The sequence below is a fragment of the Pleurodeles waltl genome, chromosome 12, assembly GCF_031143425.1.
Source record: "Pleurodeles waltl isolate 20211129_DDA chromosome 12, aPleWal1.hap1.20221129, whole genome shotgun sequence".
NCBI lineage: Eukaryota > Metazoa > Chordata > Amphibia > Caudata > Salamandridae > Pleurodeles > Pleurodeles waltl.
Window position 1 is genome coordinate 297,291,969 of NC_090451.1, and position 18,893 is coordinate 297,310,861.

General features: G+C 48.0%; 1 pseudogene; it reads right to left on the reverse strand.

The window, feature by feature from the left end:
• Positions 1–17,569: 17,569 nt before the first annotated feature.
• Positions 17,570–17,644, reverse strand: LOC138268910 (small nucleolar RNA SNORA17; annotated as a pseudogene).
• Positions 17,645–18,893: the final 1,249 nt, after the last annotated feature.

Consider the following 18,893-nt stretch of genomic DNA (forward strand, 5'->3'; position numbering starts at 1 on the left):
GTGACCTTGCACTCCCCAAGGGCTGCATCACAGGGCACGAGGCCCCCTCCAGAACCAGTGGAAGAAGCCATCCACTCACCGCATCCTTGCCAGGATGAAGCACACTGGGCACAAGGCCCCCTCCAGAACCAGTGGAAGAAGCCATCCACTCACCGCATCCGTGCGAGGATGAAGGACACTGGGTACAAGGCCTCCTCCAGAACCAGTGGAAGAAGCCATCCGCTCACCCCCTCCTTGCCAGGATGAAGCACACTGGGCACAAGGCCTCATTTAGAACCAGTGGGCAAACCACCCACTTGAGAGACTGTGGCTTTGCACTCCCCAGGACCAAGCAGTGGGCAAACCACCCACTTGAGAGACTGTGGCTTTGCACTCCCCAGGACCACGCAGTGGGCAAACCACCCACTTAGGAGACTGTGGCTTTTCACTCCCCAGGACCAAGCAGTGGGCAAACTACCCACTTGAGAGACTGTGGCTTTGCACTCCCCAGGACATCACACATGGCATGTTGCCCCCTCCAGTGGTGTTGTACCATCTTCCGGCTGAGGTGCCCCCCGTCCCCCTGAGGTGCCTGTGTATTTTTGACCTGATGCCCCTGCAGTGTTCTCTCCGTGTTGTTGCAGGAGCCAAGTGGGGCCTTGGCCAATGTGTAGTGGCCCTGTGGCCCACGGACATTGAGGACTGGGCAATGTCCCTCCATTTATATATATGTATATACTGTTTTGATTTTGAAGCACAAATTTCTACTATTTTATCTTATTACACTCACTTTAATCAATTCCTTTTGTCCTTGCATTATTCCTGAGGGGTACGGGGTAGATATGTGATGTTATTGCATCTGTTTGTGTGTATGGTGTTGGGGATGGGGGTGTTGCATGTGTGTGTGTGTGTTTCACTCTCTTTTTCCTCCTCCCTCCCTTGTGTGCAAGGCGGCAGTACTCACCATGGTCGTCTTCGCCAGCGTTGCTGTTCGTAATGCATAAAGAGCTATACAATCATGGGGAAGATGTGCAACTAGGGCTCCATGGCATCGTGGTTGTTTCCTGAGTCTCCAGAGGTGAGTCCTTTGCCTCCTGTGTACTGTTTCCACCGTGCTTTTGATGTTGTTGGTACCGCCCTTGAAAAGGTGGTGGATAGGCCTGTTGTAATAATGTGGGTGGTACATTGTCTTCCACCTGGCTGTTGGCGGTTACCACTGTGGTGCTTGTTGCTACCGCCGTGGCGGTCGGTGTGTTAAAGTGGCTGTCTGTGTGGGCGGTTTCCGCTGTGGTCATAATTCCATTTTTTTTACCGCTGGCCTGTTGGCGGTATTACCGCCACTTTATCACCGACCGCCAGGGTTGTAATGAGGGCCATAGTCTATCCAACCATGCTGATGACAGTGATGCGATCACTGATTTGGAATAACGATCAGGTTATTTTCCCAGGTTGCTTCCTGGTGCTCATGCATGGAGGAGGGTGTAAGACTTTTCTATTCGGGCAGGACTCTCTGTCCGAAGGGCAAACTATAGAAAGTGAGACCTTGCTATAAAATCACCATCTGCCTGCCTGTGTTTCTTTGGAAGTTGGTGGAAGCAAACAAAGTGAATTCTAAAATGTACCAATATTCTGAAGGCTGGTGGGCTTAACGTTAATGTGTGATGTTGCAGTACCCACAGACCGTTGTTGAAAATGGAGGATTTATATTGATGATGCTTCAGACAGCAATGGTTAATTAAGGTTGGTGATATCTGCACCATCAAAGACTGTGGCATGGAACATTTGTCATCAGTAGATGCAAGACTGGCCATTGAGTCTTCTATACAGATGAGAAAGCATTCGGTGACAAGGAAAGTTTCAGAAATTAGCACAATACCTCTAGACAATGTTGAAGGAACTTTGAGGGTTGATGAGTAGTGTGCTAGATGGCTCCAGAGTCTGAAATGCCATGATTATCTAATGTTATGACCATGTAGCCCCAAGGTGTCCAGATTAAGGGAAGGAGGACAGAACTCATGCCAGATTTTGAGGAAAAACACCTACTATGTAAATGAGTTTAATTTATACTCATTCAATGCACATTTACTTTCTGCCGGGATCCATCCCTCTTGCTCCTACTTTGGGCACCCCTGATGTAATCTGAAATAACAGCAAAGGATCAATATCTTTGGCATAAACTCATAGGAAGAATTACTGTTTACCTTCCAATAACTTAGCAGCAAGCAGTAATGACCCCAGTGGAAGGCCATTCAGAAATAGCATATAAACACAGTTGAGAAGACATGATAAAACATTCCCTGTGACCCAAAGGGGTTGGAGGGGTGCTAGATCGCACCAGCAGTGTTCTCATCCTCGCCTACCCAGCTCACAGGGTCCTCTTAAAACAGCTGGATGATCATAAAACCAATGTACATTGGTGTAGGAAGTTGGCTCTGTATATACTATTTCAAAGTGAGAAATAGTGTGCACAGAGTCCAAGGGTTCCCCTTAGAGGTAAGATAGTGGCAAAATTAGATCATTCTAATGCTCTATTTTGTGGTAGTGTGGTCGAGCAGTAGGCTTATCAGAGGGTAGTCTTAAGCATTTGTTGTACACATACAGGCAAAAAATGAGGAACCCACACTAAAAGACTTACTCCAGGCCAATAGATTTTTATATTGAAAAATATATTTTCTTAGTTTATTTTAAGAACCACAGGTTCAACATTTACATTAAACACTTTAAATGTAAGGTACTTCACTTAGATGCTTTAGGGACTTTGAATAACAGCAATATCATATACAGTCTTTGTAAAAATGGCAATAAGCTATTTTCAAAGTGGACACAGTGCAAAAATCAACAGTTCCTGGGGGAGGTAAGTAAAGGTTAGATTAGGAGGTAAGTAAAACACTTACAAGACTCAGTCCTGGAGCATAGGCAGCCCACCCTTGAGGGTTCAAGGCAGCCCCAAAGTTACCACACCAGCAGCTCAGGGCCAGTCAGGTGCAGAGGTCAAAGAGGTGCCCAAAACACATAGGCGCCTATGGAGAACAGGGGTGCTCCGGTTCCAGTCTATCAGCAGGTAAGTACCTGCATCCTCGGGGGACAGACCAGGGTGGTTTTGTAGAGCACTGGGGGGGGACACAAGTAAGCACACAAAACACACCCTCAGCGGCACAGGGGCGGCCGGGTGCAGTGTGCAAAGCAGGCGTCGGGTTTCAGGTAGAAAACAATGGAGGGACCCGGGGGGTCACTCTAGCGGTGCAGGCAAGCACAGGGTGGGCTTCTTCGGGACAGCCACCACCTGGGCAAGGGTCGCCTGGGGGTCACTCCTGCACTGAGGTTCGGTTTCTTCAGGTCCAGGGGGCTGCGGGTGCAGTGCTGGTTCCAGGCGTCGGGTCCCTTGTTACAGGCAGTCGTGGTCAGGGGGAGCCTCTGGATTCTCTCTGCAGGCGTCGCTGTGGGGGCTCAGGGGGGTTGTCTCTGGTTACTCACGGGCTCGCAGTCACTGGGGAGTCCTCCCTGAGTTGTTGGTTCTCTGAATCTTGAGCCGGGGCATCGGGTGCAGAGTGAGAAGTCTCACACTTACGGCGGGAAACGTGCAGTCTTTGGAAGTTCCTTCTTTGTTGCAAAGAAGTAGCTGGTTTTGAACACGGCCGTTGCTCACAGGAGTTTCTTGGTCCTTTAGTCCAGGGCAGTCCTCTGAGGCTTCAGAGGTCGCTGTCCCCTGTCGGATGTGTCGCTGGTTGCAGGTTTTCGAAGTTGGAGACAGACCGGTAGGGCTGGGGCCAAAGCAGTTGTCGTCTTCCTTCTTCTCTGCAGGCTTGTAGGTCAGCAGTCCTTCTGGTTTCTTCAGGTTGCAGGAATCTGATTTCCTGGGATCTGGGGTGCCCCTAAATACTGAATTTAGGGGTGTGTTTAGTTCTGGGAGGGCAGTAGCCAAAGGCTACTGTCCTTGAGGGTGGCTACACCCTCTTTGTGCCTCCTCCTTGTGGGAAGGGGGCACATCCCTAATCCTATTGGGGGAATCCTCCAATCTCAAGATGGAGGATTTCTAAAGGTAGGGGTAACCTCAGCACAGGACACCTTAGGGGTTGTTCTGACTGGTGGGCGACTCTTCCTTGTTTTTCTCATTACCTCCTCCGGCCTTGCTGCCAAAAGTGGGGACAGTGGCCGGAGGGGCGGGCATCTCCACTAGCTGGGATGCCCTGGGGCGCTATAACAAAAGGGGTGAGCCTTTGAGGCTAACCGCCAGGTGTTACAGTTCCTGCAGGGGGAGGTGAGAAGCACCTCCACCCAGTACAGGCTTTGTTCCTGGCCACAGAGTGACAAAGGCACTCTCCCCATGTGGCCAGCAACATGTCTGGTGTGTGGCAGGCTGGCAGAAACTGTTCAGCCTACAATAGAAGTCGGATTGGTATTCAGGGGGCATCTCTAAGATGCCCTCTGGGTGTATGTTACAATAAATTGCACACTGGCATCAGTGTGCATTTATTGTGCTGAGAAGTTTGGTACCAAACTTCCCAGATTTCAATGTAGCCCTTATGGAACTGTGGAGTTTGTGTTCGACAAACTCCCAGACCATATACTCTTATGGCTACCCTGCACTTACAATGTCTAAGGTTTTGCTTAGACACTGTAGGGGCATAGTGCTCATGCATATATGCCCTCACCTGTGGTATAGTGCACCCTGTCTTAGGGCTGTAAGGCCTGCTAGAGGGGTGACTTACCTATACCACAGGCAGTGTGAGGTTGGCATGGCACTGAGGGGAGTGCCATGTCGACTTAGTCTTTTTCTCCTCACCATCACACCCAAGCTGTGGGGCAGTGTGCACGTGCTGAGTTAGGGATCCCCAGGGTGGCATAAGTCATGCTGCAGCCCTTAGAGACCTTCCCTGGCATCAGGGCCCTTGGTACCAGGGGTACCAGTTACAAGGGACTTACCTGAGTGCCAGGGTTGTGCCAATTGTGTAGACAAAGGTACAGTTTAGGGAAAGAACACTGGTGCTAGGGCCTGGTTAGAAGGGTCCCAGCATACTTTCAATCAAAGCTTTTTATCAGCAAAGGCAAAAGGTTAGGGGGTAACCATGCCAAGGAGGCATTTCCTTACAATTTGCTATCCAGGTTGGATGGTGAGGCAGATGGGTGAGCGTCCTTCCATCTCCAATTGTGTAGTGACAAGAACTATTCGGAGGGCTGACAATGAACAGTCCACCCCACAACACATTATTCACTAGACAGCAACCTGAGACGGACCGTAGACTTGAGGCCAGTTACCAGAAGCAGGACTTTCTTCTGTTGGGGGCTCTCACAAAGCCCCAGAATCCTGGCATAAACTGTGGGGCCAGATCCTGCAGTCTTCCCTGGCAAAAGGCGGATTTTGCAGTAAAATGTCCTATTAAAAAAAATGCAAAAATGATACTTGCTCCAGGCAATCAGAGCAAAAGGCACATGTTGGTTGGTGCAAACCTGCCTAGCATCAGAGCAAAATTGCCATTAAAAAAAGTGACTCATGATCAGGCCCAAACAAGTAACCACCCATGGTTGGAGTAAGTTGCTTTTGATTTTGTCATTACACTAAGGAGACACAGAGCTGGGATTGATTGAGATCCCAGACTCAGTAGATACATAGCATTTCAGGCTAGGCTATTAAAGCACGAGCCGGATAGCTAGGTAGCTTCCATATGGTCTCTCGCTGGTTGGTCCTGATCTGTAACAGCACAGGCAAGATAAAACACGATGGCAATGAATGAGCGCTAATTACCCGTGTTCCAGATTTCTTCACACATTTTCACTCATCTCTTTTTTGCCAAGTGTACACAATGTTCGTTTCCTATTTTGCTATGTAGTCATATTGTTCCATTGTATGAGTTTCCTTAAACCGTTTAAAATGTTACTTCATAACATAACCTCTCAAATGCACACACTCCGTTTGGCTCTCTGTTCCACTTGCCCCTTCGTCCCACTTTCCTACACAATTAGCAGTAACGTTGTTTTTAAGGGCCCTTTTTAAAAGTCGCGATCTGTTTGTCATTTTGTTGCGCCTTTTCCTCGCCTTCTCTGATTTTTAAAAGTCTTCACGCGTCGGCACTCAAAGCGATCGAGAAAGGAAAACTGAGCAGACCCGGCCCTGCAGCAACTTTTCACATTTCTCATTTCACCTTTTATCAAGCAGGCCTTTGTCATTGCTCTCCCCTGGTGGTGCCTGTGTTACTTGAAGATAGCCCTCCGGGTCACGGGGTTAAAAGGGGGCTTGAAGGGAGATCATATTGGACTTGCTTTACACAGGCACCTAGCTTTAGACACAAGGCCCAATAGAAGAAAGATATACTACTCCTGTTTGATGAGCACCGGGGCAATAAATTCATTAATCATCATTTTATGCCTCATCAAACACTTTCCAAGTTCCTCCATGGGAGTTATACAAATTAGCCACTGAAAAGGCAGTAATTTTAGTTTAGCGAGGTAAGTGGTTTTTGATTGCCTTCCTGAACAATGCTTCCCTTGACAAGCTAATAAATCAGTGCTTTCTGAAGCCGAGGCGCAGCAAGTGTGAACAATAACTCGCCAGAGTTTCTCTTCTGAATTCGGCCGCAGAAGCCCGGGGAGGACGGCCCTGGATCAAAGCCGTCACTTTATTGCAGAGCAAGGCTTTCTTTGGGAAGAATAACTATTACTTTTGGGGAGAGTGCAGCCAGAAGGTCAGCAAGTGAGATAAGTGGAAGGAGGGTGTGCAGGGTCGAGGACGCGGTGGTGGGTGAGGGAGAGAGAGCGCGCGATGGGTCGGTATGTCACGAAAAGGGACGGTTAAATGTCACAGAGACCATAACTCAGTAACAAAGCATGGTGTTTTAACTTGGACTGGTCCGGAGATGCAGCTTTATTGATAATCAAACATCCTTTTGGGGAAACGTTTAACAGCTCGGTTCAACTGAACCAACAAATAGGCATGCTCGCGAACGCTCCAGTCAAAGGTACAGAAATATTTACGTACACGCACAAAACATTCCCACGCGGACCCGCGCGCAGACACACACGCATAAACACATCTACCTATATGTACACAGAGATGTAGACAACCACACACAATTTCGCAGGTCGTTACATGGGAATATGCACATAAACTAGCAATGTACAAACGTGTGTACACTGCGTGCACATAAACGATACGCTACCCCTGACATGCAAACGTATGCACGCACACAAAAAAACCACACACTCAAACACATATATTCCAAATAGATATAAATGCGAACATGCACAGGTAACCCAAGATGCACAAAACCACACGCATACACATATGCTCGGAGTAACAGGTACATAAAAATATGCACGCACTAAATTGCAGAAGCGTACAAACCCACACATATATACAAATATGTTCATAGCCACAAAAGCACATACACAAACACTTTTATATAGGCATACACTCGGACAGGGATAAACACATAAATGCACAGATTAAAAGGCACACACTGGTAAATATATCCAAGTTCAAAACACACAGGCATTTATTAGTATGAGGATTTAGCCTTAAAAAGCTGTGAAAGTCGCTTTGCCTGAAAGGTGCACATTCATCAGAGAGTCCGGCTGTCTGATTGAGCGGGTGCCCCGCGCCCTCGTGCTCTGCAGGGCACAGCTCAATCTCGCGCCCTGGCTCTGCACGGATTCAGAGCAAGGAGCACACCGCGGCAAGAGGCAGACAGCAGCCCCGCCGAGCGGCTGAAATATCTCCGCTGTCACCGGGCCGGACAGGTGAGGGGCTCTGACATAAATCTAGGGGCTGCCATTGTCAGCGGGGACAGATTACGGGCGAGCACAAGTAATAGAGATCGTGTGTAATCCGAGAGCAATTGATTGGCCGCCTCACGCAAGGAGTAGGACTCGGTTGCGCAGTTTCAGATTCGCTGGGTGGTTTCCCAGCGCAGGCCTCGCGGGTGTGCTGTCTTATCTTTCCAGATTGCTGCCTTGACAGTATCATCCTTTTCTGCTGGGCCGTAAATCATCGCAGTAACCAGCCGTCAGCAGGCAGCGTACTCACGTTGGCACCAAGCCGGGGAATTTGTCTTTCTCGCGGCCTAGAGCAGGACACGTAGGGAAGAAGGTGGGAGGGGGCTGTTTGTATCAATAACCGTCTGTTAATGTCTCATGAGCCAGGGTGTAAAACAGAATGGAACAAACGAAGAGAGGAGTGAAAACAGAAGCCTACGTGTATTAATTGTTGACTGAAGCAAATCCTTCCCATTCTCACGCCGGAGGAAACCCCCAGGCTGCCTGGAGGAAGGGCAGGGTAAACGGAGATGTAGCTATCAATGGTTTATCAGGTGGAGTGGCACCGAGACCTAGAGCACTCCAAATAGAGTTGTATTTTAATAGCCCCCGTCGTTGTCGGTGATGGTGGTGGGGGTGATTTTCCTTGTTTACGTTTGGGTCGATGGCACACTTGCTGGGCCACGGAAATTAAACATGGAAGCAAACTAACTCAGCAGTCTCTTTCCAGATTGAAATCTAAGGGCACTTCTTAATTTTCAAGTTTGTTCGCAGGATAAGCGAATGAAACGCCTGGTTTTAAAATACTAGCGTCCTAATGAGCAGAGAAATGACGGCAGTCCAGTGCGGGAGAAGCCTCGGCCTCTTCCTCAGCTGTACAGACCGGAGGTATTTTAAGTACAACCGTCTCTTCTCTCGTTCATTAACTTTCCCTCCACACATCGCTGCGCGCCTCTGGAAATAACGTGGCAAACTGGAAGCCGTTTATCTCTTTTATCTCGGGACATGATCCAATTAAATAAGGGCAGATTTACATTTGCATCCATCAGGCCCGGGCGCAGAGAGTATGTGGCTCGCGCTAAGCAAATAAAAGTCACTTTTCGTAGGGATGAGGTACCTGGACAAAATATGCTCGATTGCATTAAATGTTGGTGCCTATCGTCAGTGATGTCCGTGTCCCGCAGTGAGCCTGGGCGACCAGTCGTGCTACCAGTAGGGTATATGGAGCCAGTACAGGGGACCTGTATTACTCAGAAAGCCAGGTGATGTGGGCGACAGGAGGTGTTTTCGGGCTTTACTCTTATACGCAACACACACTCCAGTGCAGAAATGCACCCAATGTAAGCTAAGGCCAAGTGGTCACACTCACATACCAAACATAAATACGTAAGCAGAAGCACAAAGCCATGGAAGCATTTGTTCATAAACGGACAAACGCACGCCTGCGCACACACACACACACAATATAATTATTTCAGGACCAGAGGCTTCAGATATGTCAGGACCAGATGCTTCAGATTCTATGTCAGGATGGAGGCTTCGGATTATACTTTCTTTCTCTTTACTGCAAAAACTCAGCAGCCAATAAAACTTCAACAAAACAAAAAACTACATTTTCCATGAAACCCAGTAGTTTGAGTCCACCAATCATAGTACACCCATCTGTGTATCAGTCTCTATCTCCACATCCTTCCTCTTTCTTTGCTGCTGCAGCCAAGAGATAAGTCATTTCTTCAGTTACTGTTACCTCTGACAAAGAGGAGAGCTATCAAGAAGGAATTGAGGAGAGCTCTTGCTTGTCAGACTATGGCCCTCATTCCAACCCTGGCGGTCACCGCCAGGGCGGAGGGCAGCGGAAGCACCGCCAACAGGCTGGCTGGCGGTGCTTCCTGGGCTATTTTGACCGCTGCGGTAAAGCCGCAGTCAGAAAAGGGGAACCAGCGGTTTCCCGACGGTTTTCCCCTGGCCCAGGGAAACCTCAGCGCCGCCATGGGGATTCCGACCCCCTTCCCGCCAGCCTGTTTCTGGCGGTTTTCACCGCCAGAACCAGGCTGGCGGGAACGGGTGTCATGGGGCCCCTGGGGGCGCCTGCGCTGCCCATGCCACTGGCATGGGCAGTGCAGGGGCCCCCTCACAGGGCCCCACAAAGATTTTCACTGTCTGCTTAGCAGACAGTGAAAATCGCGACGGGTGCCACTGCACCCGTCGCACCCCTGCAACTCCGCCGGCTCCATTCGGAGCCGGCTTCATTGTTGCAGGGGCTTTCCCGCTGGGCCGGCGGGCGCTCTTTTGGAGGGCGCCCGCCGGCCCAGCGGGAAAGTTGGAATGACCGCCGCGGACAAGGTGCCCCCACATCGTTCAGGGCAAATTCCCCGGACTTTGTGAGTGCGGGGACACCATTACACGCGTGTACTGTACATAGCTCACTACCTATGTACAGCGTCACAATGGTAACTCCGAACATGGCCATGTAACATGTCTAAGATCATGGAATTGTCACCCCAATGCCATTCTGGCATTGGGGGGACAATTCCATGATTCCCCGTGTCTCTAGCACAGAACCCGGGTACTGCCAAACTGCCTTTCCGGGGTCTCCACTGCAGCTGCTGCTGCTGCCAACCCCTCAGACAGGTTTCTGCCCTCCTGGGGTCCAGGCAGCCCTGGCCCAGGAAGGCAGAACAAAGGATTTCCTCTGAGAGAGGGTGTAACACCCTCTCCCTTTGAAAATAGGTGTGAAGGCTGGGGAGGAGTAGCCTCCCCCAGCCTCTGGAAATGCTTTGATGGGCACAGATGGTGCCCATCTCTGCATAAGCCAGTCTACACCGGTTCAGGGATCCCCCAGCCCTGCTCTGGCATTAAACTGGACAAAGGAAAGGGGAGTGACCACTCCCCTGACCTGCACCTCCCAGGGGAGGTGCCCAGAGCTCCTCCAGTGTGTCCCAGACCTCTGCCATCTTGGAAACAGAGGTGTTTGTGGCACACTGGACTGCTCTGAGTGGCCAGTGCCAGCAGGTGACGTCAGAGGCTCCTTCTGATAGGCTCTTATCTCTCTTGGTAGCCAATCCTCCTTCCTAGGTAGCCAAACCTCCTTTTCTGGCTATTTAGGGTCTCTGCTTTGGGGAATTCTTCAGATAACGAATGCAAGAGCTCACCAGAGTTCCTCTGCATCTCCCTCTTCACCTTCTGCCAAAGGATCGACCGCTGACTGCTCAGGACGCCTGCAAAACTACAACAAAGTAGCAAGACGACTACTAGCAACCTTGTATCGCTTCATCCTGCCGGCTTTCTCGACTGTTTCCAGGTGGTGCATACTCTGGGGGTAGCCTGCCTTCTCTCTGCACCAGGAGCTCTGAAGAAATCTCCTGTGGGTCGACGGAATCTTCCCCCTGTAACCGCAGGCAACAAAAGACTGCATCACCGGTCCTCTGGGTCCCCTCTCAGCACAACGAGCGTGGTCCCTGGAACTCAGCAACTCTGTCCTATTGGCTCCCACAGTCCAGTGACTCTTCAGTCCAAGTTTGGTGGAGGTAAGTCCTTGCCTCCTCACGCTAGACTCCATTGCTGGGTTCCGTGTGATTTGCAACTGCTCCGGCTCCTGTGCACTCTTCCAGGATTTCCTTTGTGCACAGCCAAGCACGGGTCCCCGACACTCTAACCTGCAGTGCACAACCTTCTGAGTTGTCCTCCGGCTTCGTGGGACTCCCTTTTGTGACTTTGGGTGGACTCCGGTTCACTTTTCTTCTAAGTGCCTGTTCAGGTACTTCTGCGGGTGCTGCCTGCTTCTGTGAGGGCTCCCTACGTTGCTGGGTGCCCCCTCCGTCTCCTCATCCAAGTGGCAACATCCTGGTCCCTCCTGGGCCACAGCAGCTCCCAAAAACCCTAACCGCGACCCTTGCAGCTAACAAGGCTTGTTTGCGGTCTTTCTGCGTGGGAACACCTCTGCAAGCTTCTTCATGATGAGGGACATCCATCCTCCAAAGAGGAAGTTCCTAGTCCTCTTCGTTCTTGCAGAACACTAAGCTTCTTCCAACAGGTGGCAGCTTCCTTGCACCCTAAGCTAGCCTTTCTTGGGCTCCTGTCCACTCTCGACACTGTCGCGACTCTTGGACTTGGTCCCCTTGTCTTACAGGTACTCAGGTCCGGAAATCCACTGTTGTTGCATTGCTGGTGTTTGTTCTTCCTGCAGAATTCCCCTATCACGACTTCTGTGCTCTCTGGGAGGTATTTTCTAACCCTCACTGTTTTCTTACAGTCCCAGCGACCCTCTACAAGCTCACATAGGTTTGGGGTCCATTTGTGGTTTGCATTCCACTTTTGGAGTATATGGTTTGTGTTGCCCCTATACCTATGTGCTCCTATTGCAATCTACTGTAACTTTACATTGCTTGCATTACTTCCTTTTGCTATTATCTGCATAATTTTGGTTTGTGTACATATATCTTGTGTATATAACTTATCATCATACTGAGGGTACTCACTGAGATACTTTTGGCATATTGTCATAAAAATAAAGTACCTTTATTTTTAGTATATCTGTGTATTGTGTTTTCTTATGATATTGTGCATCTGACACCAGTGGTATAGTAGGAGCTTTACATGTCTCCTAGTTCAGCCTAAGCTGCTTTGCCATAGCTACCTTCTATCAGCCTAAGCTGCTAGAAACACCTCTTCTACACTAATAAGGGATAACTGGACCTGGCACAAGGTGTAAGTACCTCTGGTACCCACTACAAGCCAGGCCAGCCTCCTACATTGGTTGTGCAGCGGTGGGATAAGTACTTGTAACTACTTACCACTTTGTCATTGTGTACTTTTCATAGGAGAATAATATACAAAACAAGTTCAGTGTATGTACACCTAACCAAAAAGTTTTGCTTTTCTCCTCTTACACTTTCTACTAAGTGCTGAAAAGTACTCTAAAACTTCTAAAAGTTTCCAAAAAGTTAGAAAAAGTTTTTTCTCTGTTCTTTAAAAAGTTCTGAAACTTTTTCTTTCTTCTCACTGTCTCTAAACCTTCGTTTATCATGTCTGATGTAGAGTCTGCTCTTAAAATGGTCAATACTACTTATGACAATTTGAATTACAAGAGCCTAAGGAGTCTCTGCTTAGATAGAGGTTTAGTGATAGGAAAGAACCCTACAAAAGAGTTTCTATATAACATGCTGATTGTGAATGATGAGTCCCAAGCAGGCACTTCAAATGAGAAGTTAATAGATGGCTCCCATTCTGACTCAGGGGATCACCTTGAGGGAGGTGGGGAGGGTTCTGTTCCAAATCTGCCCCTTGGCAGACCACCTAGCAATGCTGGTAGTAATAGAAGCTCCCATCATAGTAGGGGTGTTTTTATTCCTGGAGGCCAGGTTGTTAGAGTCCAAGCTGCTTAGGGACAGACCTCCCTCTGTTGTTTCTAATTTATCTTCTGTGTCCAAGCATTCCCAACCCACCCACCCTGAAGAAAACATGTTAGAAAGGGAACTCAAAAATTTGAGAGTGGAAGAGACCAGACTGAAGTTTAAACAGCAACAGCTGGCTCTAGATAGGGAATCCCTAGACCTGGAGAAGGAGAGACAGGGATTGGGGTTTGGACCCCACGGTGGCAGCAATAGCAGTATTCCTGATAGTAATCCTGTGAGAGAGCATGATTCCAGGAATCTGCACAAGATAGTTCCCCCTTGCAAGGAGGGGGATGACATCAACAAGTGGTTTGCTGCACTTGAGAGGGCCTGTATGATACAGGGGGGCCCCCAAAGGCAGTGGGCTGCTATATTGTGGCTATCTTTCAATGGAAAGGGTAGGGATATGTTCCTTACTGTTAGAGAAAGTGATGCTAACAATTTTGCAGTTTTGAAGGATGCACTCTTGGATGGATTTGGCTTAACCACTGAACAATACAGGATTAAGTTCAGAGACACCAGAAAATAGTCCTCACAAGACTGGATATACTTTGTTGACTGTTCAGTGAAGGCATTGGAAGGGTGGTTACATGGCAGTAAAGTTTCTGACTATGAAAGCCTGTATAATCTTATTCTGAGAGAGCATATTCTGAATAACTGTGTGTCTGACTTGTTACACCAATATCTAGTGGACTCAGATCTGACCTCTCCCCAAGAATTGGAAAAGAAGGCAGACAAATGGGTCAGAACAAGAGTGAACAGAAAAGTTCATACAGGGGGTGACAAGGATGGCAAGAAGAAGGATGGTAAGTCTTCTGACAAGGGTGGGGACACATTATATCCTGAAAATATAATTCATCCGTGGTCCACAGAGTGGATTTCATGTGCAGAGGTGGCACATTATGTACAGGACCGAATCTAGAAGGGTTTTGATCAAGACGTACAAAATACTTTGAGCTCCTAATGCCCTAGGCCGTCATTGCTGGGCAAGATGGCGGAGACGCCTGAGCTTGATCCCAATATGGCCACATTCACAAAGAGATTTTTGACGGACCCTAAGAAGGGCTTAGACCGGGCCTGGAAAAGCTGTCAGGACAAGCTCCTAGATATCTCTGGTCCTCTAACAAAGATCTTGGAGCTGGCTGTTCAAGCTAAGGAATCTAACACTCTTATAGATCCCAGAACACTATTTTGGAATGGGCAGAAAGAGCCATGTGTTGGTGGGCTATGCTAATTATGCCATGTCTACAGAGCGCAGACGCTAGTTTTTGATGAGAATTGATCACAAGCTAGCAGAGTTAGCCACTAATGAAGCAGGTTCTTTGGAGAATGCTTGCTCTTCGGAGACAAATTCGTCAAGTACTTGGGGAAATATGTTGCTACCTTTTCTGCGCTGGACAAGGCACCAATCTTCAATAAAGAATATGTTCAGCAGAGGCCTTTTTGCCAGGGCCGAACGCTATAGAGGTCGAGCGCCAGGCCATGGATTCTACCAGACCTCTGGAGGATACAGTCAACAAAGCCCAAATTCTTATCCCAGATCAGGGTTTTACCCTTCTAGAGCCTGAAGAGGAAGAGGTCGTGGTTTCAGGAACAACCGAGTATCAGATGTTCGGGCCTTGGATTTAGCAGGTAGAGTATTTACTCCTTTGGGAGTTTCGTTCACTATTTCTAACTGTACAAAGACAGCTTCTAGATGTGTAACTAATCCAGCATTTCCACATCATCAGAAACTATGTATTGTGAAATGTTTGAAGGCTTATGAAGAGGGTACTCGTACACTTCGCAGAGATTTTCTGGGGCAATTGCTCATTTCTTTACAAAAGCCCTTTGGTCCAGTATTCTCGGCTACTCTGACCAGATGGGTTCAACGGATTATGGGGGAGGCTGGAATAGATGTTTTGTTGTTCGGGGAACACTCAGCTCGTGGAGCTATGGCTTCTAAGGCCTTTTCAGTTGGTTCTCGTTTGGGGGATATAATGAGAGCGGCTGATTGGTCTTCAGATTCCACATTTAAGGTTTTCTATCACAAACCTATTGTTGATTTTGTTTCCGCAGTGGTGGATCAGCTTTGAACTAGCATAATCTGAAGCCTCCGGTCCTGACATAGAATACAAAAAATTCTACCTTACGCATCAAGAATTTTCATTTCTATTAAGGACACGGAGGTGAGGATTATCCCACCCTGCAGATACTGATATTCTTTATCCTGTTATACTGTTTGACGCTACTATGTATGTTATTTGAATTATATATGCCCTCCCATGATGTTAGATTATTTATAAAGTGAGATTAGATGTTATTGCATATCTCCTTTATTTCTCTTCAGGTGCGGAAAATAAAAATACCTGATTGATCTTGTGGTAACGAAGAAGGGAGAAGTTGGTTTCTTCAAACAAAAAGACAGTCGACGGCCTCGCCGATGGAGTTCAATGTTTCAGAGTTTCCAGTTCCTAGGAGTCAAGTATTTTTTTTGAATTATTTGCAAAGAAAAAGGAAGAACGGTGTTGACAGAGTTAGATATACAGGGGGCAGATCTGTGATTGGTGGACATTATGGACTACAGAAGTTATTTGAAATGTAGTTTTTTGAAGTAAAGTGTTTCAATTGGCTGCTGTTTGTTTGCAGTAAATAGAGAGAAAAGCATAATCCTCGCCTCTGTGTCCTTAACAGAATTGAAAATTCTTGTCACGAAAGCTAGAAATTGTTTTATTCAGTAATAAATAGTAACACAGAAGCCTAAATGGCTATCACATTAACCCTTTCACTGCTAGCCACCCCCCCCAACCCAGTGCTAAGGCTTATTTGACTTTTTGTGGTAGTTCACGCATTCATAACTGCTTGTCCACATAAGCTATGGATGCCAAATTTGTGTCCTTTTTTCCAAACATTTAGGGAATTCTAAAAGTACCTGTGGTTTGTGGATTTACTTGGAGGAGATTGAGAAAAAAGGCAAAATGTAGCTACATTTTGGTTCTTTTGGGAAAATGGGAAAAAAGTGGCATAGAAATAAGTGTTTTTTTTTCCTTGCAAATGGCATCAACAAAAGGTTTGCAGTGCTAAACCCACCATCTTCCCGGCTTTCAGCAACTGGCAGATTTGAGTCAGAAAACCAATTTATGTAACACACTTTTGGCATTTTACTGGGAGATTTTTCCTATTTTTTGTGCTTTCAACCTCCTTCCAGTTTGTGGTGGAAACTGGTGTGAAACCCATGGTGGGTCCCTGAAAGATATACATTTCTGAAAACTAGACAAAAAGCTGAATTCACCAAAGGGTAATTTGTGTAGATCCTTCGAGGTTTTCTCAAAGGAATTGTTTTGAAATTTTTAAAAAATGAACGTTAGTAGGGAAAAAAATGTGCATTTGTGACAAGGTTTTCATCCCTATTTACAAAACTTATATACTATTACGTCTGCTAGACTCTTCTGGTTGTGGGGATATATAGGGTTTGTGGGTTTTCCAAGAACTCAAAAATGATTTGCCACCTGTGTGGCAGGGCCTAGTTTCAGTGACAGAAACGGTCAAGCCAAGGACAGTGGGAGCCGTTGTGTGGGGATTCCCATTGACCTCAGTTGGATCCGTTCCTGACGATGGAACTAGGCCCAACCACACACGTGGTACAGCATTTGTATCAGCATAAGTGGGGTAATGCTAGGTTGGAGGAATTTTGTGGATTCCTGCAGAATCCGGAAGTTTCCACCACAGAAATGTGAGTAAAATGTGTGTTTTTAGCCAACATTTGAGATTTGCAGAGCATTGTGGGTAAAAAAATGGTGTGGGATGCATGGGAAGTACACCAACCAGGACTCCCCCAGATGCCTAGTTTTCAGAACTGTCTGGGTCTGGTAGGTTTTTCAAGGTGGCAGCCTAGCCAAGCCCAAAACATGGAGCTCTTCACTATTGCAAGTGGGATGATACTGGGAGTTAGCCAAAGTCTCCTGGCCCATTCGTAAAAACAATACCTAAAATAATCAAATGTCTCCTTGCTTGCCATTGGGATAAGATGCTTTAGTCTGCAGGGGAATAGAAAGACTGTTTCTCCAGGTTTGGCAGGATATGGGCAAGGCCATGCCTATGCTGAGCAGCCCCACCCCTACAGTTAAAAAAAAAGTAATCCCTGGTACATAGTGGGCTTTCTGCCCCCCCCATGAGGCACATGGGTTTAATTGTTTACCTTTTTGTGGATAACGGGGGGACGGTCATGACCATGCTGGGCAACCCCGCTTCAACAATAACAAAAAAAAGTAAAAATAATCCCAGGTGCCTAGTGGGCTTTCTGCCACCTCCGGGTGGAGAAGGGGCGCACTCAGATGAGGGCAGTTGCCTTATTTGTCCCTGGTGGGGGTTAAGAAGACTGTGTCCTGATTTTTATGAGGACGGAGGCATGGCCATTCCAATGCTGGACCACCCCCACTCCTACAATTTTCTAAAAAAGTAAACCCTGGTATCTAGTGGGCTTTCTGCCCCCCCCCATGGGGCATATGAGGGTAATTACCCCCATCTGCCCCTTGAGGGGCAGAAAGACTGTGACCCCATTTTATGGAGGTGGGGTATAGCCATGTCCATGCCAGACAGTCCCACCCCAACCATGTTTTTTTAAAAATAACCCCTGGTATCTAGTGGGCTTCCTGCCCTCAAAGGGGGCATATGGGTTACTTGTCCCCACCTGCCCCTCAGGGGGGCACAAAGACTGTGTCCCCATTTTATGGGGCTGGGGGCATGACCACGTGGGGCCGCCCACACTCCTACAATTAAAAAAAAAAGTAATCATTGGTATCTAGTGGGATTTCTGCCCCCCCCCAAGGAGGCATATGGGGGCACTTGACCCCATCTTCCTCTCTGTGGGCAGAAAGACTGTGACTCCATTTTATGGGGTTGGTGGCATGGCCATGCCCACGCTGGGCAGCCCCACCCTTGCAAATAAAAAAAATAATCCCTGGTATCTAGTAGTCTTTCTGCCCCCCCAAGGGCGGCAAGTGGGGGTAATTGCCCCATCTGCCCCAAGGGGGGGGGGGGCAGAAAGGCTGTTTTCATTTTGGGGGGTTGAGGGTATGCCTATACTGGGCCCCTACAAAAAAGAAATCCTGGTGTCTAGCGGGATTTGTGGGCAGATGGGGGTAATGGCCCCTATCTACCCTCTGGGGGGGAAGAAGGACTGTATAATAATTTTTTTAGGGGGGAGCACAAGCCCTTGACCTAGGGGCCGCCCCCCGGTGTCTGGTGGGTGGATTCCAGGTTGGGTATCGCCCTCCTGTGACGATCCCCAAGCAGGAATGCTCTAGGGAAAGGCGCCACTGAAAAGGGGATATTCCCCCCCTCCAATGATACCTCTCCCATCTGCACCGGGTGCTCGGGGGTCTGAGATTGCCCCACGAACATCAAAGCAGTGAAAGTGAATTGAGCCCAATGACTCATTTCACATTAATATTTAATGAAATGACGTCAGCACGCCATGCAAGCCGATCGTAATTTCAGTGAAAATGCTGAAATAGCCTCTGGAGCTGGGGAAGCTCTTCCCCTGCTCCTGAGGCTATTTTCACCAGAAGGCTTTCCTGCTATTGTGCTGAGGCTGAAACACAGCCGTCCCCACCACACGAGCACCGCTCTCAGCACAGGAGGGGTTAACAGAACCCCACAAATAAACTAATTATGACAATCATACCTCTGGAGAGCAACCCCAAACATATGTATGCATGCTGAAACACACACATCCAGAGAAAAACTAGAATCAGCACACATAAGTAGACTCACATGTGCACACAAGTACAC